We start from the raw sequence: 11,598 nt of genomic DNA on the forward strand, positions 1-11,598 counted from the left end.
AAGTCCCATTAGGACAGTAAGTGACAGTGCGACAATTATTACCATTAATAAAAATGTAGACTGGATTGGTTATATATATTACAACCAGCAGCGGTTTGTAGATTATACCAAGACAACCATCCTGTATACTGAGGAGAATAGGGACAGTTAGGACCACTCCGAAACCTTGGAAATCCAGGTACAAAGGGGGGTTACTCATGAGGAGTAGCTTGTCTCAAGCTGGTGAAGAAATCCAAAACCCCTACCCGCCTGGTTCAAGTGGTCAGTGGTAGGTTGCTAGGCAAGACTCAGGGATAGAGTAATAATATTTTTAGGGGGGACTGTCAGTGATCATTACCATCTATATTGTTTGCAAAAACATTATTACTTTATATAAACTAAAAATCTGTATATTACGCAAAGATTTGTAAATAAAGATGGAGTCTGTATGAGAAACACGCCTATGGAAGACACCGCCCATGGAATACAAGAGGAGTGTACAGAAGAACTCACAGCTGAGGAGCCAATGGGGCTTAAGCACGTCCCACATCTCTAGGGAGGGAACATGTGTTTCTTTTCTTTGTTCAATAAAAAGTTACAGTTCACTTCCTACTTGACTGAGGGAAAGATGTCTACCAACATCTGTCTGTCTGGTGTACTTTTTCCATGCATGCTTTCAGTTTTCAATTTACAGAGGTGGTTATTCGGTGTGAGATAACAGGGAAAAAAGGAAGTTTAGCCCTGACATGAACATACCCTAAATTGCATGCCATGGTGCGGGGGTTGATGTATGGAGCGGGCTCACGTGCTGAGCCCGCTCCATACGCTGCGGGTGTCAGCTGTGTATTACAGCTGACACCCGGGACTAACAGACAGGAACAGCGATCGTGTGGTTACAGAAGCCTGTAAATATAACAATATACTGCAATACATTAGTATTGCAGTATATTGTACCAGTGATCCAATGATTGCTGGTTCAAGTCTCCTAAGGGGACTAATGAAATGTGTAGAAGAATTTAAGTTATTAGTAGTGAGAAAAAAAAACATTTTAAAAGTTCAAAAAAACAAAACCTTTTCCCAGTGTTCTTCTAAAGTAATGTAAAAAAAAAAATAAACAAAATTGGTATCGCAATGTCCGTAAAAGTCCAAACTATTACAATATACCATTATTTAACTCGCACGGTAAAAAACTTAAATCATTTAAACTGCAAAAACCACAGTTTTTTTTGTCCCCTGGGCTCTCAAAAAAAATGTAATGCAACTTTTTGGTCACTTTTTATGTACCAAAAAATGGTACCAATAAAAACTACAGCTCGTCCTGCAAAAAATAAGAGCTCCCACTGCTCAATCAACCAAAAAATAAAAAAGTTACGGCTCTCAGAATGTGGTGAAACAAAACAATTGTTATTTTAACAAATAGATTTTTCTTTGTGAAAGTAGTAAAATATAAAACATATATATATATATATTTATATATAAGTTTGGTATCACCGTAATTGTATTGAATAAAGTAACGTTTTCGTTTTTATCGCATGGCGAAAGCTGGAAAAACGAAACCCCCAAAAATTTGAATCAGATTTCTTTCCAATTTGAGCCCGCAATAAACATTTTTTTCACTTTCCCAGTACATTTTATAGTACTTCAAATTGTGTCAATAGAAACTACAATTCCTCCCGCAAGAAATAAGCCCTCACACCACTCTATTGACGGAAAAAGAAAAAAGTTATGGCTCTTGGAATGCGGGGAATGAAAAACTAAAATAACAAAACAAAAAATGGATCAGCCCTGAAAGGGTTATTTCCTTTCTAATGAAAAAAACTTATGACCACATGTGGGGTATTTGCTTTACAAAAATTGGTTGTTTTTCTCCTTTATCCCTTGTGAAAATGAGAAAATCCAATATTTTAGTGGAAAAAATTGTGATATTCATTTTTACGGCCTAATTCTAATAAATTCTGCAAAAGATCCGTGGGGTCTAAATGCTCACTATATCCCATGAAAAATTCCTTGAGGGGTGTTTCCAAAATGAGGTCACTTTCTATCCCTTCTGAGCGCTGCCATGGATCCAATCAGAAGTTTATTACCACAAATCGGGTAATGCCGTAATCAGGAGAAAATGCTTTACAAATGTTGTGGTTCCTTTTTTCTTTTATTCCTTGTAAAAATTTAACATTTCTATGTTTTTTCAGAAAAAAAATAGATTTTCATTTTCACGGCCTAATTCCATTAAATTCTGCAAAAAACCCGTGCGGTCAAAATGCTAACTAAACCCCTAGATAAATTCCTTAAGAAGTGTAGTTTCCAAAATGGGGTCACTTTTGGGGTGTTTCCACAGTTTTGGTCCCTCCTGGGCATTACAAATGCAACATGGCACCGAAAACCATTCCAGCAAAATCTGTGCTCCAAAATCAAAATGGCGCTCCTTCCCTTCTGAGCCCTGCTGTGGGTCCCATCAGCAGTTTATTACCACATATGGGGTATTGCCATAATCGGGAGACATTGCTTTATACATTTTGGGGTGCATTTTCATTTCTACAGACTAATTCCAATATATTTAGCGAAAAACCTGTGTGGTCAAAATGCTAACTATACCCCTAGATAAATTCCTTAAGAGGTGTAGTTTCCAAAATGGGTTAACTTTTGGGGTGCTTCCACTGTTTTGGTACCACAAGACCTCTTCAAACCTGACATGGTGCCTGAAATATATTCAAAAAAAAAGGAGGCCCAAAATCCACTAGGTGCTCCTTTGCTTCTGAGGCCTGTGCTTCAGTCCATTATCACACTAGGGACACATGTGGGATATTTAAAAAAACTGCAGAACTTGGGCAATAAAATATTGAGTTGCATTTCTCAGGTAAAACCTTCTGTGTTAGAGTATGTTCACACGATTAACAAAATACGTCTGAAAATACGGAGCTGCTTTCAAGGGAAAACAGCTCCTGATTTTCAGACTTTTTGAGCAACTCGCAGTTTTCGCTGCGTTTTATACGGCCGTTTTTGGAGCTGTTTTCAATAGAGTCTATGAGAAAACGGCTCCAAAAACGTCCCAAGAAGTGTCCTGCACTTCTTTTGACGAGCCGTTATTTTACGCGCCATATTTTGACAGCGACGCGTAAAATTACAGCTCGTCTGCACAAAACATCGTAAGACCCATTGCAAGCAATGGGCAGATGTTTGCCGACGTATTGGCGCCGTCTTTTCAGGCGTAATTCGAGCCATAAAACGGCTCCATTACATCTGAAAAGAGGTCGTGTGCACATACCTTTACAATTTTTTTTGATTAGAAATGTATTTCGGCAAAAAAAATTAAATTTGTACATTTCCCCTCTACTTTGCTTTAATTCCTGTGAAATGCCTAAAGGGTTAAAACACTTTGTGAATGCTGATTTGAATACCTTGAGGGGTGCAGTTTTCAAATTGGGTGATTTATGAGGACTTTCTTATATATAAGGCCCTCAAAGCCACTACAGAACTGAACTGGTCCCTGAAAAAATGGCCTTTTGAAATTTTCTTTAAAATATGAGAAATTGATGCTAAAGTTCTAAGCCTTGTAACGTCCTAGAAAAGTAAAAGGACGTTCAAAAAATGATGCATACTTAAAGTAGACATATGGGAAATGTTATAATAAATCCTATACACAGGGCATACATACTGCATCATCTAGCAAAGTACATCCTCCCTTGTAACGCGACTGTACTCCTAATATATATTTAACCAAACAAGAAAAGGACCATGGAGTCTATAAGTCAAAAAATATATATAATCTTTTTATAACACAACAATATTATACTGGTTACACATATGTGTTTCTAAAAATGAATCACAAATAAAAGCATGGCCGCCAAACAAGAGTCAAATGTTCAACAAATGAAATCATGTGAATATGAGCTTGTTAGAATATACCTCAAAACAAATGCATATAGCATAGTACGAATGTAGTAGGGTACACTAGTTACAAATAATGTGTTCTGCTGTTTGAGGATAAATAAGTATATGTTATTAACATCCTTCCTATTTATCCTCAAACAGCAGAACACATTATTTGTAACTAGTGTACCCTACTACATTCGTACTATGCTATATGCATTTGTTTTGAGGTATATTCTAACAAGCTCATATTCACATGATTTCATTTGTTGAACATTTGACTCTTGTTTGGCGGCCATGCTTTTATTTGTGATTCATTTTTAGAAACACATATGTGTAACCAGTATAATATTGTTGTGTAATAAAAAGATTATATATATTTTTTGACTTATAGACTCCATGGTCCTTTTCTTGTTTGGTTAAATATGGGAAATGCTAACTAGTAACTATTTTTGTGTGGTATTGCTATCTGTTTTACAAGCAGATACGTTTAAATTTAGAAAAATGCTAATTTTTGCACATTTTCTCAACATTTTGGTGTTTTTCAGTAATAAATACCGAATTCATCGACCAAATTTTTTCACTAACATAAAGTACAACATGTCACGAGAAAACAATCTCAGAATCGCTTAGATAGGTAAAAGCATTCCGAAGTTATTACCACATAAAGTGACACGTCAGATTTGAAAAAATCGGCTGTGTCCTGAAAGGGTTAAGGGAATCTGTGCTAATAGAATAGTTAATGACCATACATTAAAAAACTCATATATAATAATGATTTCTAAAATAATATAATGCCTAAAGCCTACCTAACACCAAAAGGAGAATTTCCAATTGCTCTAAAATACACATGTGACCTGTTGTTTGACCATTCATGTATAAAAAGTGTATCAAACATAATATCTAATGGAGCGGCAGTCATTACATCAGCAGGTTCCCTGGGCTTTCTTCTCTCCTTATCTCCTTGTCAATGAATGTTAGTTTCTTCCCATTCTCTTAGCCTTTTTACTTTCTGTTGAGTACACAAAGACAGGTACAGCTGGAGAAGAAGAGACAAGCAAACCAATATTGTGTAGGAATGGCCATATCCCTCCACCAACGAATGTTCTGTGATGATGTCATTCAGGAGGCATGTCCTGGCAGGTCAGTACCTAGATATTTCCTATTACAATGTCTGCAAAAATCAATGGAGGTGTAACAAAGCCCTTAACAACACAACTAAAACACATACAATACTTAGATGATTATTGAAAATTATGAAAAATTAAGGTCCGTTATGTTTGACCTATTCTTGATTTTTAATATTGCAAACTAGCATGCAAAAAAAAAAATTAAAAACAAGACACCCGCACTGCAACCACACTCATTAATATATTTCTAAATACCTTCACCATGGAAAATCCATTCCAATTTTGGTAATAACTCCGACATTCATACTGCTGCAGTAAATGCCAAATTCTTATGTACACATTTTTCAACATATAGACATATGAAGTCTTCACAATATTTCAACATACCAATTAAAGTACCACTGAAGGGTAGATTCACCTTTAAGAAAATATAAAAGAAAATGCATAAACTATTCCATAATAGCATGCTTATATCAGTATCATTCATCTAGCATTAACTTGCCCACGTATCTAAATGGAAGCCACAATGAATTAGAATTATCCAGCGGTAATGTACTGTATGTTTTTATTGTGTTCCTCCGGTAGCTCATGCACCATACCATTAATAAAGTTATATTAGTGAACTTATTCAATCATTCCCATACTGTTAGTAACATTATAACAGTGCATTGCTTTTTTTTATCAATTCCCTCCATTTGAAGCTTTTTCTGTTGTATGATGCTAAATTCTCAAGGGTTTTCTTATGTTTTTTTAGTCTTTATATGTGACCAAAGTTCTACCACATATTCCAAGTTATTATCATTAATTCACAACTAAACAGAAAATAGGACCATAGTCTTAGTTGGTAGACGATTGGATAGCTCTAGATAAAGTCGAATTGTTACAACTTTGACAGTTCTGAGTATGTTTGAATACAATTATGGCTGAGAACTTGAAGTATCAGATTTTTGTCTATATTGACATGATGGGAAAGAAGCAAAGATGTCCAGTACTTCATTTATAGAAGGCCACATAAACATTTGCTCACTGCTTTTATAAATTCACCTCATGTGACAAAGAGTGTCCTTCTGGCCTCCATCGGGTTGGTATAAGCCAGTAGACCTTTTAAAAAAAAAAAATATGAAATAGCGTGGTAGGCTACGCTATTCCATGCAACGGTGACATGATATAATTTAATTGGTTTTCCGTCGCCCCCTAGGTCCAAATGTCCATTAAACATCCAGGTTAGTCTTTATCCCATGGATAATTGATGTAACGGGGAGACTCTACAAGGAAGAAAAGGTGGAGTCTCTGCGTTACATCAAACCTCCATGGGATAAACTTGGATGTTTAATGGACATTTGCCACTAAGCGTGATGTTAAACCATTTGAATGATATCATGTACCTGTCATTTTTTTTATATTTGAAAAAGAAGAAAGAGTTTTGCAACAGAAACAAATGTTGTTACGTGCTCTATTACATTATTACATTTGCACCTTCTGAGGATCGAAAACGTCCTCCTATTGGATGACAAACCTTAGTTATCATCCCTATAATGGGTCGCATCGATTATTGCTATTGCTGTATGTTGCCTCATACAGCACCGTATTATGGATATATTCTCCTATAGGAGCTCTATGGAAAACTTCTACTGTAACACAGCACCCAATGCTATTTCAGAATACCATGGCTCCTCTGTAAAACATACTACATCCAACAGATGCCTACATATGAAATCAGATGAACAGTATGGCCGCATAGACATCTATAGGCTCTATATTACGGCTCTGCACAAGTCCATGCAACTTGTACGGTCGTGTGCATTAACCCTTAACAGAATTTTATTCTTGCAGTAAAGGCTGATGAAGATCACTGTTATTATTTACGGGATCTATTTGTTGCTTTTTGTTTCAATATTTTTACAAATACATTCTGTATGTTTATGTATTACCAGTACTGTATATACTTCACAATTTCAGTTTACTTATCCTTTGTTGTAGTTTATGTGAGTAAATAATCTCCAAGACAGCTTTTTAAAAATCAAAACAAGTCCATGCATGACAAATTATAAAAGATCGTCTTTGAACAATCTAAAGGGCATAGTTCATGCCCAAGACTTTGAAACGTAAAACACAGGTGTCACGCCTCTGGAATTTGTAAAGAGGTTTTGTTTGATAGAGATGCACTAATCCATATAACAACTATACATGCTTCATTTCAGCCTCTCTTTTGGTGTGGCTTTTTGTAAGAAATTGAGTATTTTTTAACATGATTCACTTAGTTGAAAAAAAATAATTCAATTGATATGATATTTGCTCTAGTGTTAAACAGTCATGCTTTAAAACAATCTAAAGTGTAAAATCTGGAAAACAGTTTTTGCCATATTTGTCAATAAGTTACTTAATTTCTTACGGCATATCTCAGTAAACCCAGGAGTGGCTTAGGTCCCCTTCACATATAATCAGTAATCTAGTTTTATTTCCCTCTGGCATGGCACAGAAAAGCCGGAGGGAAACTAATGCCAGAACTGATCCCATGTTATCCTACAGGAGCAGTTTAGGCATTTAATGCATAAGTTGTGACACTATACATGTGCTGGACAGAAGAACCGTTCCCTGCACGTATTTTCTGTCCCGCTATGGATGCAAGTACACAACTTTATCAAATTGACTCTGTTTTAGGCCTAACACAAGTGAACGTATACAACTGATATATGTGAACCAAGCCTTAAGCAGTCAATATAGGCTGACATATCACAGACATTTTTACAGTGATGTTTGCGACAAAGTAATAGTGTATTTGTACAAAAGGCTTTGCGTGGTCTGCGGCTTCTGTGGTTCCTAAAAACTTCCACTTTACAATAATGCCACTCACAGTTGATCCTTGAATATCTAAGAGGGAAGAAATTTCACGAACTGACTTGTAATGGTGGCATCCTATTACAGTACCACACTCATATTATAGTGAACTCTTTACAATTACCCATTATTTTACAAATGTTTGTAAAGCAGACTGCATGGCAAGGTGCTGGGTTTTATACCTCTGTGGCAATGGGACTGAATAAAACATCTGAATTCAACGAGTAAGAGGTGTGTCCCAATATTAAAAAAAGGGTTACTGCCATGAGAGAAGAAACAAGCAGATTAATTGTAATTTATTAGGGTTGTTTGTTAGAAAAGGAAATGTGAATGTCTTGGTCACTAATTTAGGATAAATGTAATTGCTGAATATGATGGTTTGCCAACCAATAGTCCAGGAGGACTTAATATTTCCTTATGAAAGCGAAAGCTAGAACACATGTAAGTAAGAAAAACATTAGCCGTGACATGTATCACATAGTGCAGCCAGAAATAATGGGGGAAATTTATTAAGGCGTAGTTCACAGAGTTTTTTGAATGGTGAAAAAAATAGACTGATTTTTAATTGCCAGCGTTTTTGGTTGCTTATTGGACTGCGGGCAAAAACGGCCACAAAAGATGCTCAGAGCGAGCAGAAGGGGCAAAAAGCCACCTGGGGGAAAAAAACGCCTCTGCCTCAAATTGAAATCAATGGGGGGGGGGGGGGGGGGGGTTTGGGCTGTCAAAATTAGCACCAAAAAATCTCTTAATCAAAAAACTTTGGAGTAAGAGGTACCTAATTTATTAAGAGGTACATGCCTTTTGATAAATAAGATGAGTGGGTAAAATAGATAGGAAATGGATCTTTTGGAGGCGCTGCTGCGTGAAACGGTCAAAGTAGAATCAAGGAAATTCGGTCCGATATAAATAATGAAGACGCCAGTCCGGCGTCGAAACGCGTAGCCAATAAAACATTATTTATATCGGACCGAATTTCCTTGATTCTACTTTGACCGTTCCACGCAGCAGCGCCTCCAGAAGATCCATTTCTTTCCTATTTTACCCACTCATCTTGTCAAGCGGTTTCCTATGTGAACTGGCACGGATCTGGCAGCAGCATTGGTGGACCACTATTGTGAACTTACTTCTGGCCCTTGGTGAGCATACCAATATCTGTTTCTCACCTGCCTAACCTATTGACCTACACTATGTGGCGCCGTGGTTTTTGCTCTTCTCTTCACTTTTGATAAATAAGACGCATTTCTAGCAGTCCATGCGCCAGAAAATGAAATCTGGCATCGATTTGTGCTAAAATTGTAACTAGCTTTCCCTGCCCACTTTTTTTATAAAGCAATTTAAAAAAAAATTAGCACAAAAAAGAAATGTTTTTGCGCAAATTATAACTTTTGTACGCCTGAATACTGGCATAAAGTGTTTCAGAAATTTCATCCGTTGGGTCAACTTGCATGTTTGTGTCTTTTTCTTTCACTCTACTGGATTCTGTAAATGCACATTTTCTCTCTCAGTGCTTACAGGGTGGACAGATTCTCCATGAATGAGCTGTGCTGTGTGCTCTCAGCTAATCAGATGTGTTCCTCTTGCTGCTGAAATGCTAAAGGCCCTTTTACACTGGACGATTATCGGGCAGATGAGCGTTCATATAACGCTCGTTGCCGATAATTGCCCTGTGTAAACAGGGGAATGATCAGCAAATGACCGAGCAAACGCACGATTATCTGCTGATCGTATCGATTAAAAAAAATGAAATATAATCGTTGTCGGCAGCGCGTCTCCCTGTATAAACAGGGAGATGCGCTGCTGACATGATGATAATGTATGGGGACGAGCGATCGGAGTAACGACCACTTGTCCCCATCCATAGCTCCGTGTGACAGGAGCAAACGAGCACCGATCAATGAGCTGTTGCACCAGCCTAAATTGGCTGGTGTAATATAGCCTTAAGGAGTTGCGGCTGCATCCCCCTCCTACCCAACTTCTATTTACTTTTTAAGACTTGGGTAATTTTTTGGGTGACTGAGGACGTTTATGAACATTTAGAGAGATCCTGTGGGCAGGTAAATACAGGCTGCTGGTAAGTGAGGAAGATTCTACAATACTGTATTTCCTGTAAATTCACATAAACTACTGATTTTTGTAAAAGAAAATAAAAAAATTAAAGGTGTGTTTTAGTAAACTTCTCTTTAGGAACCTGGCAAAGTAATAAGAAAACATCCCATAGCAACTACTTACCTAGAAGGAAAAATGTCTTCCAACCACTCAACATCTCCCAACCACTCTAGCTCATCAAGTGTAAGACAATGCTAGGTTGTTTGTGTCACTGCTCCTAATATTGTATTTAATGACAAAAAAATACAAATAATTAAGGAATATGTATGCATATAGTCCTTAGTTGTTTTTATTTTGTCCAAATAAACTAGCTCCTACAAACAAATTAATTTTTATCATTTTTTTATATCCTACTTTTATAAGCCAAGGTCAAGAAGATTTTTTTAAATTGACGACAATGGCAAAAAAACACAACAAAAATCCCCCTCTAATATAGGAACTGGCAAGCCAATGTTTAAACTATCTCTCCATATGCGTAGCAAACAATCGCCATGCACGATATCAAAAATGTGTTAAATCAACTAACATTGATATAACTTCAAGCAATTAGCAGCATGCTGATAATGATATGAGTCTTCAGCTGTAAATAATTACGTTGCCTCAAGGCTACACTTTAATTCTTGGCTTGCTGTATCTATAAACAATAATCAAACTGCAAAACCAGTTGTGTTGTTTTTGTTCACAGTTTGTGAAATGATGTCAGTGCCCTGTAGTGATGCTGATGGCTATTTTGACCTTCGAATCTGAGGCCTGTAAGGTTAGGTGCTAATATGCACTTTCATCGATCTAAGTTAGAACGCTCAGCATGTTCCGTTGCCTGTTATAAATAAGTAGAAAAGCTGCTATGCTTAGTCAGTGTGTGTCTTAAAAAAAAGGGCTTGCTGCTGAGACTCAATAAATGAGACATTAGGAGCAAATGCTATAATTGTTGCTACCCACATCTTGTTAATGAGTAATGTACAGTTAGACGCCATGAAATTGAAGCTAAAATGTTTATACAATTATTCTTGTGTTGCAACTAACATTCTACCATAATGAAGTATCATAATTGAAGCCATTAAAACAGGGTTAAGATTTGTTTAATTAGAAACAAGAAAATGTAAAATGAGAAGTCACTTTAAGATGTGTATCAGATCCATATAATGGAAGATACGAAGAGCATATGTCTGGTTTTGCCGGATCAAATTATAATTTTTATTAACTTGTTGTGCAATCTGAAGGAAAATAATCAATGTATGTCGCTGATGAATGTGACTACTCTCTGTGATGGATTGAAATCATGGTTCATTAAAACCACAGGATTTCTCAGGCTAGGAAGAACATTGTTAGAGCTGGTAACATTTCAAGTTGTAGTCAAACCTCTCTACATTTGCTTGGTGGCCTTCAATATGTCAACTAAAGAAGTAGATGATTCCAAAAGTTATTATTACAAAAATCATAATGAATAAAATAATCATTTTACATTTATGTAATATCCACGGGACACCTCTCCATTGATTCTCAAATGACCTCCCATTCCGGAGATTCTTGCATATCCCGCAGATATGCCATAAATGTTTTAGATGGAAACACTCCTTTAACCCTTTTCAGGACCAAGGGTCATCGATGCCTCAATGACCAGCCCAATTTTTTCAAATCTGACATGTGTCATTTTATGTGGTAATAACTCTGAAATGCT

General features: G+C 36.6%; 1 long non-coding RNA gene across 1 annotated transcript in view; it reads right to left on the reverse strand.

Moving 5' to 3' along the window:
- LOC142652763 (uncharacterized) overlaps positions 1-10,127 on the reverse strand; it is a 30,463-nt gene extending 20,336 nt beyond the window's left edge. Inside the window, exon 1 of the long non-coding RNA XR_012847920.1 lies at positions 10,044-10,127. This is a non-coding gene — a long non-coding RNA (uncharacterized LOC142652763). The remainder of the gene's footprint in view (positions 1-10,043) is intronic.
- Between the last annotated feature and the right edge of the window lie 1,471 nt (positions 10,128-11,598).

Source organism: Rhinoderma darwinii, chromosome 5 (genome assembly GCF_050947455.1).
Source record: "Rhinoderma darwinii isolate aRhiDar2 chromosome 5, aRhiDar2.hap1, whole genome shotgun sequence".
In the NCBI taxonomy this organism is placed as follows: domain Eukaryota; kingdom Metazoa; phylum Chordata; class Amphibia; order Anura; family Rhinodermatidae; genus Rhinoderma; species Rhinoderma darwinii.